Source organism: Lactuca sativa, chromosome 3 (assembly GCF_002870075.4).
Source record: "Lactuca sativa cultivar Salinas chromosome 3, Lsat_Salinas_v11, whole genome shotgun sequence".
Classification (NCBI taxonomy): domain Eukaryota; kingdom Viridiplantae; phylum Streptophyta; class Magnoliopsida; order Asterales; family Asteraceae; genus Lactuca; species Lactuca sativa.
In genome coordinates this window covers 191,461,808-191,479,593 of record NC_056625.2, presented here as the reverse complement: position 1 = coordinate 191,479,593, position 17,786 = coordinate 191,461,808, and positions in this window count along the sequence as shown.

The following is a 17,786-nucleotide window of genomic DNA, read 5'->3' as shown; positions in this document are numbered from 1 at the left end:
TGAAAAATAAATAAATAAATAAATAATGTCAAAAAAAAATCTGATTTAAAAAAATAAGTCTAAAAAAAAGGGTTTTTTTAAAAAAAAAGGGAGGAAAAAGGTGGGGGAGGAAGGAAGGGGGAGGAGGAGAAGAGAGGGGAGGAAGAAGGGAGGAGGGGCGCTGAAGAGAGGTGGAGAAAGGAGGAGGGAGGAGGTTACGGTAGGAGGTGACTACGGATCAGAGGGGAAGGTGGGGGTCTTGGGTGCGGACGAGGGAGCTGGTCTCGGATGGAGCTGGGCAATACAATGACTTCGGATGCGAGGGACTGCGGTGCGAAGAAGAGCAGTCCGCGGTGATGTGTGCGAGTGCCTGCGGACCAAGGCTTCAGTCCGAGGCTGCGGTCAGGGAAGGATCCGAGGCTGCGGTCAAGAGAGGTTTTGGTCAGCATGATAAGTTAAGAGTGGGTTGCGGTCTCTTGGCTGCTGACCTCGGTTGCGGATGGGGCATTATGACCTCGGATCAAAGGCTAAGAAGGGCTGCTGAGAGGCTTCTCAGGGGACTCCGGTAGGCAGTTTTTGGCTGCGGTTCGGGGGTCCGGAAGGGGCTGAACAAGTGACGAAAAATGCTCTTTTTTCATGAAAAATGGTACCGAAAAGCCATTTACTCATATTTTAATAAGGGAATCTTTTTATAAAGCATTTAAGTCAACAAGTGGGTCTTGGGAAGGCAAAAGGAAGAGTATACAGGGGGTTTTTAGGAGACAAAAGGTGATGGGATTGGACTATGTCACATGGTTTTTGTCTTTTGAGGGAGTAAATAGTGGAGTACTCTTTACCCAAAAGAGTAACAAGGACAATATGCTTTATGTAAACAATACATCACATCCAAACAATTCAAATTGAAGATCTTGTAGAGGTTAAATTGTAAAAGTCGAATTGTGTGTTTGTTTAGTTTCGCATTTTTAGTTATTTTACTAAGTCATTTTTATGCGAAGCGTATTGTAATAGACTTAGTATATTTTTTTGTACACTCAGGTTCCCTATAAATAGGGACTGAGGATAGAAGTAGAAGATAACTTTTGGAACTCAAATATCCTTTCTGCTTATTCTTGTAATCAGTCTTTATCAATATAAGATCTGATTAATATTTATTCTTCGTGTTCTTACTTTTCAATCACTCAAATCATTATTGCTTTCATAATCTCGATAACAATTCTCTTCAATTGGTATCAGAGTAGGATTCAAACTGCATCGATCTGATTTTTGTGTTAGAATCATTTGATTTTTGAGTAGCAACTTTACTCAAAAATTTCCGCACATTTTGGTTTTGAAAATCAAATTTGATCTTCAGATTTGAATTGATTCTATCTTTGAATTGTTTAGTCGAGTAATCGATTAGCGATTTGTGATCAATTCAGTTGATCAATTCTCAAATTCATCAAGTTTTTCAAGCTTTCTGAAAATTTCTGTGTTCATCATTGGCGAACTTCAACATGAATACAATGACTTCCTTCTCTCACTTGCTTGGTTCCTCAACCAAAATTTCAATGTTAATTCCTGAATAATCAGTGAGCTGATAGAATGGAGGATTACTTAAATGGAATTGATGAAGAACTTTGGAATTGTATCGATGGAACAGTGCAAGCTCCTGCTAATGTTCAACCAATTGGACCATCTACTACATCTGCTGAAGTTGCTAAACAACAAAAACGTTTGAAGAATAATGAAAAGAGGTGCATGAGGGAACTAAGAGGTGCTCTACCTCCTGTGGTTTACAATTACATCCGTAGTTGTAAAATAGCCAAGGAGATCTGGAACACTCTAAAAGAGAAGTATCAAGGTAGCGAAAAGACGAAGATCAACTCTGTGAAGCAATGTCTAGTTGAACTGAAGGAATTCAAACAAAAGGATGCTGAAACTCTTGAAAATTACTATGATCGTCTGAATGAGCTTGTGTTTCGCTGCAATAGGTATGGAATAACTAGGTCTCTAATGGAGTTCAATTTAACTTTCATCATGGGTCTTCGCAAGGAATGGCGAAGCGTTGGTATGATGATTAAGAATCAACAGAGTTTTGATACAACTCACTTGAATGATCTCTACAATCAGCTGTAAACACATGAAAGTGAAGTTTCAGAAATGTATGAAGAATCAAAAAAAAGTATAGTAGGACCTTTGGCTCTTGTTTCAAATGTATCCGAAGTCGAATTTAATGAAGCAGATGGTTCAGACAATGAAGGCTTCTTAATGAACTCAGATGATGAAGTTGTGGCATTCTACTCAAACAACAGAGTTACGAAGTTTTTCAAAAAGCCTTTTAATCCAAAAGGAAAGGCTAGTGATGCGAAGAGTGGAGTCACAAAAACTGGAGGAGAGGAGAGGAAGAAAATGGAGAAAGTTGATGAGAAACAAAAAGATGCGAAAGAAGTGAAGAAGCTGAAAGGTGACTCAGGAATTTACTGTCACTACTGCAATGGTGCGAATCACTTCGCAGCCGATTGCATGGTGCGAAATAAAGAAGAGAATAAGGAAAAAGTTAAAGACGAAGCATACTATTCGGAAAAGATTGAAGAGTTGCGCGCTAAGACAAAAGGAGTGTCTCTAGTTGTGAAGGGTGAATCTGATGATGAAGAGAGTGGAACGTATCAGATCTGGTCTTCAGGATCTGATGACGAAGAAATGAGGCATCCTACACATGGAGCTATGTTCGCAAGTTTTGAAGATTACGAAGAGGATATTTCAGGGAGGTGCTTCGTATCCAAATCCACGGACAAATCACCCATGACCACCAAGGTGCGTGCTATACTTGAATCTTTTAATATTCCTTTATCTGCTTATGATGTTGAAATCACTTCATTTGATGATATTGTGGCTTATTTAGATTATGTTGTTGTGTCTGCTAGTACTGAAGCTCAAAATTTAAATATGCAACTAGGTGAGACACGAAGAGAATTAGAAATAAAAAGGAGCAGAGTAGAAAAACTTGAAATGCAGATCAAAAATGTAAATTGTGATAGGAATAATCTTACAAATGATGTTAGGTTGTTGCTAGCACAAAGGAACATATACTATAATTCTGCCAAACGATTGTATGCAAAATTAACTGCTTTACATCATTCTTCTGACATTAGCAAAGAACAACATAGGAAACTTTTACCTTTTCTTGAATATGAACGTGAAAAAGTTGATGTTGTTTCTTATGATTGCGAAAGTATAATTGCTCAATTTGACAAAATACCTGATGATAGATATGCATATGGTATTGTCAAAATTGATGAATTCTTGAATGCTGATTTGTTGGTTAACATTGTCAATGAAAGTCTGACAAAGAGTGAACAAGTGAAAATCTTAAAGAAAACCGAAACTTCAACTCTTGATTCTCAATTCTATTATGATGATGTCAATGACAATTCAGACAATATGAGTGAGATCAGTGAAATCGAAGAGGAATAAGAGGTTGATTGATCTAAATTGTCAATCATTAATATCACATCTAAGATCAAAGGTAAAGAAATTATAGTTGATTCGATAGTAGAGGATGAAACTGATAAACCCTCTACTTCGCAACATTGTAATTTTGATAATGTAGAGGTTGAAAGCTGGAAATCTGATGACACTGATGAAAACAAAGAAGATGTGAAAGATTCACATGAAATACCTCCACGAGTTGTGGTTGATCAAGTGTTTGAAAATACAAAAGAATTTGACAAAATTTTAAATGACAAAGGCGCACATTATTTGGAAACCAACACTGTGGTATATCCAAATTTTGTATGCACTGATAAAACCATTTTTCCAAATCAAGTTTTTGTAACTACTGGGAATGTTGAGAAAATTCATCCTGAATTCAACAAAATGATTGAAAAAGATAATCAAAGGTCAACTACTGAAGGTTTTTTCGCAAATCAAAACACAGAAGAAAACAATTTAACTCAAAATCCTTATGTGTTTCAAAAACAAAAATCATCACAAAAATGGGTGGTTAAAGGTGAAAAAGCAAACATAGTTTTTGAAAAAGTTGAAAAACCAAAGGCTGAAGTAAAATTAAATTCTCATGAATTCAAATTGATGGTTGGAAATTATTCAAGAGAAAATAATGTTTCAAAAAGAAAAGCAAGAAAAGCAATCTTTTGGCAAGTTGTGTCGAATGATAAACCAAAAGTTGAAAAAGAACAAATTTCAAAAACAACATCATCAAAATTTCAAAGCAAAAATAAACAAACAGATACAAGTTTTCACAAACCAATAAATTCTATTGACAAAATTCCATGTGTTCGCAAATATGACAACAATCCAAAATTTAAGACTTCACAAAAATTTGTAAATGATCAAAAGTTTCAAAATGCTGGAAAATTCACGAATACTTCATCAACTTTGAAAAATTCAACTCAAGCAAAAGTGAAATTTTCACCAAAACAACCAAATTTTCCAAATCCTTCAGTCTCAAAATCGACCAAAGTTTCGTATACAAAAGGAAAATCTGATGTAAGTACGATCAATCGTTGGCTTGAAGGGAAAAGAAGACAATATCAAAGTGGGAAGTTTTCAGAGCAACAAATAAAGAATGCATTTGACAAATTCGCAAATAACTCTTCCACTACTAGTTCACCATCTCATAATTCGCAAGTTCCGGTTCAAAAATGGAAACCAGTTATCAAAGTTGCGAATGTTGTGAAGGATGAGATTACAATCAATGGAAATCCAAAACTATTGAACGACTATATTTCAATATCTAGATCTGATGATCTATCACAAACAAAGTGAAAACATGGTTTTTAAATTCAAAGAATTTGTTTCATTCTACTAATGATGGACCCAACAAGTCTTGGGTTCCTAAAAATTTTCAATAAATGCAGGTGATGTGTGACGAGCAATATGATGCAAAATGGTATATTGATAGTGGTTGCTCTCGTCATATGACTGGAAGAAAGGAAAACTTGCGAGATTATAGAAGCTTGGAAAATGCAGGAGTAGACAAATTTGGGAATAATCACAAGTGTCAAGTGAAAGGCTATGGGAAAGTCACAAATGGACAATTCACTGTTAACAAGGCTGCTTATGTTGAAGGACTTCAACATAACTTGATTAGTGTGTCACAACTTGTTGTGGGTACTGGAAACCAGTTTGTATTTAATGAAGAAGGAAGTATAATTTCAAATGCGAATACAAATGAAGTACTTCTCAAATCCAAAAGATATGGTGATATGTTTACACTGGACATCAAACCAATCGTGGGAAAACCAGCTGTGTGTTTACTATCAAAGGCATCTAATGATGTCAGCTGGCTTTGGCATAGAAGATTGTCACACTTGAACTTTCGCAATATTAACAAACTTGTCACTGAAGATTTAGTTCGAGGTTTACCTGTACTAAAATTTGACAATGATTCTCTGTGTGCAGCTTGCGAACAAGGAAAACAACATAGAAAATGTCATCCGAATGTGATAGATTCAAAAATCGTAGAACCATTGGAAATTCTTCACATTGACTTATGTGGACCGTCGACTGTTGCTACAATTAATAAAAAGCGGTACATTTTAGTTATTGTTGATGATTTTTCTCGATTCACATGGGTATTTTTTCTCAGGTTAAAATCTGAAGTTGCTCAGACGATGATTGATTTTATCAAATTGATTGAGATTAGCCTTAAAAAGAATGTTTGCAAAATTAAAAGTGATAATGGTTCTGAGTTTAAAAACCAAACTTTTGATTCATTTATCATAGGCAAAGGAATTTCGCATAATTTCCCGTCACCGTATACTCCACAACAAAATGGTGTTGTTGAAAGAAGAAATCGATCTCTATGAGAAGCAGCCAGAACAATGTTAACATATGCGAATCTACCTCAATATCTTTGGGATGAAGCAGTTTCAACTGCATGCTTTACTCAGAATAGATCATTTATTCATCGCAGATTCAATATCACTCCATATGAAATCATCAACAATCGAAAACCTAATGTCAAATTTTTCCATGTTTTTGGTTGTAGGTGCTTCATAATGAATCTGAAAGATAATTTGACAAAGTTCCTAGCTAAAGCTGATGAAGGCATATTCTTAGGATATTCGCAAAATTCAGTAGCATATAGGGTGCTAAACAAGCGAACAAGAAAAGTTGAAGAAACTTTCAATTTAACTTTTGATGATTAGTATCTTAAACAAACGGATAGTAAATTTGAGAATAAATCAATTCTTGTTGATTCAGATACACAAATTGATAATTCTGAAATAAATGATTTTGATTATGACTTAATTTTTGGAATTCCTGACAGGGCAATTGATGCGGAAAACAATGCTCCTGATAATCAATCAACTGAATCCTCAAAACATACTGATGATTCAACAATCACTACAAGTTCAGAATCATGTGAAAGTGTGCATGAAGTTCATATGGAGGGGGAGCATACGATTAACAATGAACTCAGAACGCAAACTTTCGAGGGGGAGAATGAAAATATGAATCATCAAGTTGAGGGGGGAGCATTCGCAAAATCAACATGAACATCATTTTGAGGGGGAGCATCAAGATGAACATCATGTTGAGGGGGAGCATGATGAAACAGAGACAATTGATCTTGATGAAAATGATGAGTTTCATGAACTAAATGATAATTTTTCTGTTGCAGGATCTGAAAATGAAGATATGTATGAAGATGCACCATTGGAATTAAATCCTGATTATCCACCACTTGAGAAATGGACAAGAAATCATCCAAAAGAACAGGTAACTGGAAATCCACAAGATAGTGTGTTGACAAGAGCTCAAATTCATGCGAAAAATGAGGTACTGAATGCGAACCAAGAACTGTGTATGTTTAATGTCTTTATTTCGAAAATAGAGCCAAAGACAGTAAAGGATGCTATGGAACACTCAAATTGGGTTGTTGCTATGCAATCTGAACTGGCTGAATTTGAACGAAACAAGGTTTGGAGATTAATTCCTAAACCTTCTGATGTTTCAATTATCAGATTAAAATGGATTTTTAAAAATAAAACCGACAAAGATGGAAATATTATTCGAAATAAAGCTAGACTAGTTGTTAAAGGTTACTCGCAACAAGAAGGAATTGACTATGAAGAAACATTTGCTCCTGTTGCAAGACTCGAAGCAGTTCACATATTTTTAGCTTATGTAGCTCACAAAGACTTTGATGTTTTTCAAATGGATGTTAAGTGTGCATTTTTAAATGGAGAACTTGAAGAAACAGTCTATGTTGAACAACCACCAGGATTTATAAATGATGAACATCCTGATCATGTTACATCCTAGACAAGGCAGTGTATGGATTAAAACAAGCACCAAGAGCCTGGTACGCAACACTTACAAACTTCTTGAAACAATCTAAATTTAAACAAGGATCAGTAGACCCCACATTATTTCGCAAGAAAGTTGGGAATCATCTAATGCTTGTTCAAATTTATGTTGATGATATTATTTTTGGCTCAACTGACCCAACATTGTCAATTGAATTTGAAAATCTAATGAAGAGTCAATTTGAAATGAGTATGATGGGAAAAATTAATAATTTTCTTGGATTGAACATAAGACAGAACAGGGATGGAATTTTAATCAATCAAGAAAAATACACGAAGAACTTGCTTGAAAATTTTGGAATGACTAACAGCACGAAATTGAGAGTACCAATGGCAGTGGGAACAAGATTAACTCCTTCGTTAGATGCTCCTGCTGCTGACTTAACACTTTATCGAAGCATGATAGGGTCTTTATTGTACTTAACTGCAAGTAGACCTGATATTATGTTTTTGGTATGTAATTGTGCTAGATATCAAGCTAATCCCAGAGAACCTCATTTGACTGCAGTGAAAAATATTTTTCGCTATCTTAAGGGAACAGTTTCGTTAGGACTTTGGTATCCTTCGAAAACGGGATTTTTCATTCAAGCTTTTTCAGATTCTGATCTAGGAGGATGTACTTTGGATAGGAAAAGTACGAGTGGTGGATGTCAACTATTGGATGGGAAGTTGGTAAGTTGGCAATCGAAGAAGCAAACTTGTGTGGCTATATCAACTGCTGAGGCTGAATACATTGCTGCTGCTGCTTGCACTTCGCAAATTATTTGGATTCAGAGTCAACTTCGTGACTATGCAATAAACATGAAAAGGATTCCCTTGTATTTTGATTCGCAAAGTGCAATTCGCATTTGTCATAATCCAGTACAACATTCAAAGACAAAACACATTTCTCTTCGATATCATTTTATCAATGATCATGTGGAAGATGGAATTATTGAAATTCATTTTGTTAAAACAACTTGCTGATATTTTTACTAAACCTCTTGATGAAAAATCATTTGTAAGAATTTTAGCAGGTTTGGGGATGATTGATGCGAATTCAATTCCAAAATATCAAGCATGAAAGTTTCATTCAACAATTATGACTCATAATTATTCAGATGTTACTGTTCATACAGAGGCTTCGCATCCACATTTCTTCGCATTTGCAATCTTAACAACTAAGGTTAGGTTTACGATTCATTTTGTAGTTTTTGTTTTTGAAAAATCAAAAATCTAAAAAGATTTTATGTTTATTCATTTTTGTTTTTGAAAAATCAAAAATCCAAAAAGATTTTATGTTTATTCATTTTTGTTTTTGAAAAATCAAAAATCCAAAAAGATTTTATGTTTATTCATTTTTGTTTTTGAAAAATCCAAAATCCAAAAAGATTTTATGTTTATTCATTTTTGTTTTTGAAAAATCAAAAATCCAAAAAGATTTTATGTTTATTCATTTTTGTTTTTGAAAAATTAAAAATCCAAAAAGATTTTATTTTGTTATGTTTTTAATTTTGAAAAATTTAAAATCACAAAAATATTCTTCAGTGTGTTTTGAGTTTAGTCCAGGGCTTAATGCGAAGAGGTCATGCTTATATGTTTCTATGGGAAGGTATCAATTTTTTTTATTTGAACTAGTTAGGATGTCCCTAGAAGCATGCTGCAGCATGTTGACTCAAGCCTCATATGACTCTATGTGTGAGAAAAGAAAGCCTTAATGAAATTATCACATGAAAATTTCTTCCCGAAAGGCTTGTATTCGCATAGGTCAAAAGAGCTACCATACTCTTCTCATATGAGTTAAGAGTTTTCTGTTTGGTCCACATATAACAGAGGTACATTCGATCTAATAACCAATCTTTTTCATCTCAAAATTTCTTCACACAACTCACACACAAAGACGTATGTCCCAGAGGTCTCTGATCCAACCCATCGAGACTTAGATATACAAAATTCTATGTTTATGATCTGACATCATGAGTCCGTGATGGAAGTGAAACCCAAACATCATAAACCTTGAGGGATTGACGAGGAACATAGTTCCAGATTTTAACGAAACTTTTGTTTCAGTACCAAAATTTCGAAACTCCAAATCATATTCAATTCGCATGTGTGGTCTTGATCAAACATTCACAACCCACGATGTTTGTTACCCAACAAGATCCAGTACAAATTTTTTTTTATGAATATGATTTCTGTGTGAGTTTTATTCGCAAATCCTAGTCATGATAAATATTTTCAAAAGCCAACTTGTCACTGACTACACTGGTCATACAAGTAATTTCATTTACTATTTCTCACCTTATGTTAAGGTTGATATGTAATGAAATTTGAAACCAACCCAAAAATATCTTTTAAAAGAAGCCCTTCGATACTTATCAAAAAGTATTCGATTGTAATTCACGGGAAACTACACAAGCTGTTGATCATCTCTCTTGATGATTAACGAAGCAACCTATGCCTGGGGTTCGACTGCATTCGTGTCAAATTGAATTTTTGACATCACAGAATTCCAAAAAAAATTAATTGTTTCTCATCTTATTTCTTTGGAACAATGCACACACGAAATCCTTGAGGTTCTGAGTAATACCAACTCAGGCTGATGATTTCGCAAATCTGGCATATGACTTAACTTTACATCCCAAAAGTGAAAGAGCCTTGCCTCCATGCGATGGGTTTTAACGGTTCAAATTCTATAACGGGAAAATTGACACGGGAAAATTGACAGGCTGTGTACTCAAGATGGTTGGTATTCTGTCTTGTTTTCTAGGAGATGTGACAATTACTTTTTGAAGCATGGTTATCTTTTACAGTCATGATCCGATTTTCAAGGTGCCACATTGGATAACATTAAATATATCCCGCTTTAATTTCAAATCGATTTGGGTAACCTATAAATGGGGGATCAAGATCATTGTATACGGTTACGCGAACAAAACTCTCACAATCCTAAAAAGCTTCAAACTTGTTCAACTTCAACTCTTTCAAACCCTAACAATGGTTGGCACTCAATCAAACACTGATGAAGTTCTTTCACAATCACTCATGAAGATCCAAAGCACCAACTATCAAGTTGATCCGAATGTCTCTTCTTATCCCGAAGGACTGAAGATTCTTATAGTTGCCTTGAAACGATCACCCCTGTCCACCGCCATGTTTAGTTCTTTCTCAGTTCCGATGACATGGTTGTCATTGGCAGCTTCATCGGCTTCACACAACTACACCACTGCTGTGATAACCTTCAACATGATGAACAACAAACGGGTTAAACTTACCAAGAAGATGTTCGTTGAGTTCTTGAAAATCCCTAACAACCCTTCATTTCTCAAACCCATTAATTCCCAAATCATCCACATGTTCAACGAAATGGGCCATCAACCAACACTTGAGAAGATCAGTGACTTCAGAAAGTCAGGATTACCGTGTATGTGGAATTTTCTGTTTGGTATTTTTCTCAGATGCTTAACGGGACGCACAGTTGGTCTTGATAGGGGGCGTATGGAAGTTTATGCCATGGTAATGGGCTTGTACTATGATATTAGTATGGACTATGCAACTCAGTTATGGAAGGAATTTGTTAAGAGTCTGGAAAACACGAATTCGGAAAAACGAATTTCATGCGCAAGGTATTGGAGCCTTATTCTGGAAAAGGTGTATGACAAAGAGGGAATTCAAGTTCCAGAGGGTGCTGATGTGGCTGAATTTTCATTATATCAATTTCCTAAGGAGGTGGAGGATGATGAAAATATTTTTACTCATGTTGCTCGCATTCCGGATGCGATGCTTCGCAAAGTATCATCCACTCACAAGGTGTTGATACGCTACATGAAGACTTTCGATCCAGCTGTGGAGACTGGAATTTTGTTAGAAGTTGCTGCCAAAACCCCAAAGAAGAAGAAGGCTATCAAGAATGATGCAACTGCTCAATCTTCGAAGCAGGGTCAAGAAGAGGAGGTTCAGATAGAGGAAACCTCGCCAAACTTGAAGAAGGAACCAATACACTCAAAATCAGGGGTATTGAAAAAGATTCGCAAGACTGAAGTGAGCAGTAAGGGGGTGACAGTTCACAATATTCCAGCTCCTGTCTCTCCAGTATCTAAGAGGCAACGTGCTCAAGATGTTGCGAAACAAATGCAAAAAACATTGTTCAAAAAAGCGAAAGCCGATAATTCGCAATGAGTCTTCCGATGAAGAGGTGGTTCCAGACACTCCACTAGTTTCTACACCGGTAATCATTTCTGTTCCACCTTTGTCAAATATTCAAGTTTCGCAAATTTCCTCACAACCACTTGAAATAGTCACTACCAAATCAGTTTCTGAGGAGGTACCTATTTTCGATACGGTTGTCAACGTATCTGATACGGGGGCACCTATCACAAGTGTTGAAACCACTTTGCCAATTAGTCTACCAATCACCTTACCCATTTCTTTACCACCTGTATCATTTCCAACTACTACACTATCCACAACCTCATCCATTTTTGATCATCCTCTACAAAACCCATTTACAACCTTATTTCCCTCACAATCACCTGAAACTCATCAACCTTCGCAACCCATGTCTGATAATGAAACCGAAGGAGGAGCTTTTGGAGGAGTATTGAAGATATTCACTTTGATTCAGAGGAGGAGGATATACCAGATCATATGCTTGTGACAGGAAAGCAGTTCAAAATTCTGAATCATAAGTTGAATGCCATTATTTGGTCACAAGCTTATTCTGGCATAATATCATCTATCTCAGCAATGGAGGTTGATGTTATGCTTAAGGCTGCTGAGAAGCTAATATTGGATAAGGTTGACTAGACAGAAAAAAATAATGAGCTTCGCATTACAGCTTAAGGAAGTTCATTCAATGGAGTCGTAAAATATTTACAATATGTTTCAAAAGAACGCCATGTTTTGTTTGTGCAGGATGTAAAGAAAGTTCGGGAGGATGTAAACTTCAAGCTTGAAGAGTTAAAGACCGAACTTGCGAAGGAGCTTCAAGATATTCATTCTCAACAGATTGAAGTTCAGAAGAGGGTTGATGTAGTTGTCTCAGACATCAACAAAATAATTGCTGCTCCTATCATTGATGTGAATCATAAAGAAGATATGGCGAAGTTTGATCAGTTGATTCAAATGGTGACTGAGTTGAAGGCCTTGATTTTGCAATCTTCATTTTCGTCTATTCTTACTCCTGAATTCTTGACTCTCAAAGTAAATACTTTGGAACAAGCAATTCAGAAGGCACTGGCTCTGATTGCGAACTTCACCTCTTTACTACCAAAGAGTGCCCCACCTGCTTTCACAGGGGTGCAAGGGGGAGAGAAAAATTTAAGTAAAGAGGATGATGCAAAGACCGTGGGGAAAGTAATATCTACTCAGCTCAAATCTACTCTTCCAATACTTACGATGCCAATTTCCTCAACAACAATAACCACAAGACCAATTACCAAAGGAATATCGATTGGGGCAAAAGAAGGAAGTTCGAGTACGAAACCTCAAACTGATATTGTGGGAAAAGGAAAAGGAATTTTGTACGAAAAATCGAAGGAGGAGAAGAAAGTTGAAGCAGAGGCTGAGTTGGAAAGAATGAGACAAGTCTAAAGTATTATGAGGCAAAGGGCAAGTGATCCTCCTACAATGAACAAAGGAGATCTTGCGAAGTTGTACTCTTATGAAACTATAGAGTCAAAAGTTGTGGGAAGGGAAATGTATGAATTCGAGAAGAAGCCAAAGAGAAGTTATGATATTGCGAATTCAGACAATTGTCAGTTAGATTTTCCGATTAACGAAATGCTCTTCATTACAGCTCAATACAAGATTAGCGAGAAGTTTGATAATCCTGATGACTACATACACATGAAAATCAGATTTCATGCTGTATTGGGGAAGAATCCAGATGAAGTATGGTCTTTAATGAAGATCAAAAAGGTGTTAACGATCAAGAAAGATACGATGTTTGAAGACATGATTCAGAATTTTCGTTACTTTGTTATTCGAGCTGAAAACAAGCAGTATGACTTCACAATAGCTGACTTCCCTCTGATGAATTGCAATGATTTGATTCAAGTGGCTCTCATTTTGAAACATATGGAAGAGAATAAGCTCAAAGGATCTGAGACTGAAGTGTTTAAGATCGGGTTTGCACATGTCAAGACGTATATCGACAATTACTTCGATTGTTTGGCTCTAACTGATGAAGAATTGGCAACAATTTTGGGAAGGGAAGTGAACGTCCCTTGGGAAGAAACCTTAACCCAGTCAGCATTATCAAAGTATGTTGTTGGGGAAATATGCCTGAAACCTTTCAACATGTGTTTTCGGGAAGAGATACGAAGGGAAAGCCCAAGAAAATTTTTGTTTAAGGTCTCAGAGGTTGAAAGATATACTTCTTCGCAACATACGCACTTTATTGTTCGTATGAACAACTGCAAGAAGAATAATGAAGGAGACAAGAAGGAGATCATGAAGGTGATTTCCTGGTATGGAGAAGTGCGAAAGACAATTCACTCAGCTGTTCAAAGGCTTATGGACTGAATACCTTCGACTGTTTACAAAGGGGGAGATTGTAGAGGTTAAATTGTAAAAGTTGAATTGTGTGTTTGTTTAGTTTCGCATTTTTAGTTATTTTACTAAGTCGGTTTTATGCGAAGCGTATTGTAATAGACTTAGTATATTTTTTGTACACTCAGGTTCCCTATAAATAGGGACTGAGGATAGAAGTAGAGGATAAATTTTGGAACTCAAATATCCTTTCTGCTTATTCTTTTAATCAGTCTTTATCAATATAAGATCTGATTAATATTTATTCTTTGTGTTGTTACTTTTCAATCACTCAAATCATTATTGCTTTCATAATCTCGATAACAATTCTCTTCAGATCTACAACAACTAAAAATATGAGAATCAAGAGTTTCATACCTCATAATGATAAAGTTGCTGGAAGATAAAATCTCCAAAAAAAAAAGCTTTTCTCCACTTTCTTCAAGAATAATAAGCCCATAATTTTTGTGTCTTCTCATCCAGGAAAAAGAACTTCCTGGAACAATATCTTCAACAATATGGAGACCACAAAAATAATTTCTTCTCCCATTTTTTGTACACTTCTTCAACAGAAAAGTAATAAGAACATGAAGAACATCATTTTTCCAGCAATAATAGAACGATCAGCAGCAGCAACTATTTATTTTATTGAGATAGAATCACCCAAAAGATAGAAATAAGAAAGAACATCATAAAAAAAATTCCGGTTTGCAACCCGAAAATTTTTTTCTTGCAGAAACACGGAAAAATCACAAGATAATCACCGAACGGGAGTCGTTCCCTTGAACTAATCGTGAGATCTTCAAGGTACGACTCTGATACCAATTGTAGAGAACCATTTTTATAACGAACGGTGAATGCGGAAGAAAGATATCTCGAGATTAATCGTGTTTTTGGAAGTATGAACACGAAGAACATAATATGAGTTCATAAAAAAGAAGTAAGAACAAGAGAGAATAATCATAATATTGCATGAAGAACATGGTGGGAGAGAAACTCTCCCTGGGTGGGAGAACCCACCACTTTCTCTTTCTAGAATTACATTTTGAGAATTGTAACTCTAACTAAGAAAAGTAAGAATGGATAGCTTCCTTATGAAATAAATGACCAACTCTCCCTTTATATAGGAGAGAGAGTATTTACACCATAAATACAATAAAGGGAAAATATAACCTAACTATCACTCATTATTTGTGGAGCATTTACATGCCCCAACACTTGGGCTCTATTTGAGAGATAAAGCAGGAGTAAAGACAAGTATTAACATCTCCACTATGACTTCTGGTTTTAACACCGTCGCCCAGCTGACCAATGATGTTATCGATTGAATGATCGCGTTGAATCCTTAAAGGTATCTCTTGGCTGATATCATTGAGAGAGACAGGAAGAGTGTGAATGTTGATACCTACTTCATTTGCTGATTGAGCCGCTCCAGAGGGCTCTGCTACAAACTCATTTGAGATAAGTTTAGGAAATAGTAGTTCCATAAAGGTTAAAGAGGCAGCAGAAGCATCATTAGGCATGAACTCTCTTTCCATAGGAGTAAATGGCGTAGCTTCAGCATCAGAAGTATCATTTTGGGCTGGAGATTTAGGAATATCATGTTGCATAGATGACTCCCCCTTAGGTATAGCAGATGACTTCCCCTCAGGCATAGCAGAGGACTCCCCCTCAGACATAGCTGAGGACTCCCCCTCAGACGAAACCGGGGACTTCCCCTTGGATGATGAAGAGGATGCAGCTGGAGGTTTGTAGACAACTTCTTCGTCTTCATCTTCAGAAATATTATTCAAACCAGAAACAGATCCGGATGAGCCACTCGAAGACACATTTATTGATTTGAATAGCAATGTGTAATCAAACAACCAATCCGGACCCACTCTAGCGTCCGTCTCATTTTCTTCCAACCAACGCACGTCATAAGATTCCACAATCTGTTTTGTCTTCTTATTGTAGACTCTATAGGCAATGCGAGCAGCATACCCTACGAAGTAACAGTCATCGGCCTTGGCATTAAACTTCGGGTTGGTATCTAAGTGAAGAAGGGTGCAAGGACAGCCAAATACACGGAAATGACTGACTGATGGCTTGTGACTATATAAAATTTCATACGAGGTCTTCATCTAAGCTTTATTGATCAACACGCGATTCTGAACATAGCAGACAGTATTTATCGCCTCGGCCCAAAAGAAAACTGGTAGTTTTGAATCACACAGCATCGTCCTTGCAGCGTCTGTCAACGTTCTGTTTCTCCTTTCAGCAGCACCATTTTGTTGGGGTGTGTGAGTAGAGTTGTATTGACGCATGATACCCTTTTCTGCGCAAAAGTGATCGAGTACAGAATTCTTGAACTCTGTTCCGTTGTCGGTACGAAGCGTCTTCACCCGATTGTTAGTCTGGTTCTCAATTAATACTATGAATTTCTTAATCAAATTAGCAACTCCAGCTTTGTTGGATAGAAAGAAAACCCACGTAAACCGAGAGAAATCATCAATCACAACCACACAATAAGAATTTCTGTTGATGCTGAGAACATTTACTGGTCCAAGCAAATCCATATGTAGCAATTGAAGCACCTGGCTAATTGAGTTGACCTGTTCTGGCAGGTGTGGTTTTCTATGATGCTTTCCTTGGGCACATGACACACACTTTTCGAACATGATAAAGTCTTTGACAGGCAATCCACAGACCATCTCATTTTTCGCAATACGATTCAAGTTCTTGGCATTAGCATGACCTAGTCTTTTGTGCCACAGCATTGCAGTTTGTTCGGAGATCTTGGAGAAAAGGCACGTAACTTGTTCTGTAAGATTGCTATTCATATCCATGATATAGGCATTCCCATCCCTTTTAGATTTTACAAGTATCCACTATTCTGGGATGACAAAGCCTGGCTTGAGGATCATGCATTCCTTATCAGTGAAATGCGTAGAATAGCTCTTGTCACAGATCTGAGATACACTTAACAAACTATGCTTCAGTTCGGGAGCAAAATTAACATTCTCGAAACTTAAAACCCCATTTGTGACAGTTCCTCTTTGAGTGATCTTGCCACCTTCTCCACCCACAAAGGAGATGTATCCCCCATTAAATGATTGAATGTTGTGCAGTTGGGCGATATCTCCTGTCATATGCCGGGAACAGCCGTTGTCGACGAACCAGGGTCTGACGACATTCCCCCGCATCTGTCCCTGTAAAATGTGCGGGGTTAATTAGATTTGGGAACCCAAGTCATTATTTTCCTGGGTGGTCCCGATGCCATTTCAGATTGATAATTTTCGAATTTTTCAGAGGACACATATGATGAATTGGAAGTCAGTTTGGGCAGCCATTGATAATTGGGTTTTCTAATAGTCCCAGGTGATTTTGAGATTGAATGTTTATCAGTTTGATTGAAGCATGTGGGTTTTTTACCAGAGTTGGTTGAAGACCCACTGCTGCTTCTTGACGAAACCGACCTTGGCTTGACAATGCTCGGTTTTGGCAAACTGCCTGGGACTTTGTGATGAAAAACCTTTTTATGTTTTTGAAAAACGGCCCATTTTCTACTCCGATCATCTTTCCAATCATCATTTCGGGAACGATTTCTAGAGGACTTTCTAGTTAAAGACCTTCCTCTGATTTCTATCTCTCCTCTTGGAAATTTGAAATGTACAAACATACAATTTTGACAATTTCTAGCTATATGGCCACCAACTCCACAATTGAAACAAATCTGTTTGTTATTATTATAACTTGTACTACATTGATTAGATTTGTCTTCCATACCAACACCCTTGCTTCTCTCACAAGAACATGAATAAGAATTAGATTGTGAGGCAAGTGAGGGTACATTCGATGGAGAAGATTGTGAAACTGGTGGTTCTTCAAACTTATTATCACACACATCAGAATTGTCAACCAAATTGTTCAAACTAGACACTTTCAAACCATTCAAAACAGTATCAGAAACAATAGAAACACCACCACAAAAAACATTGTCAT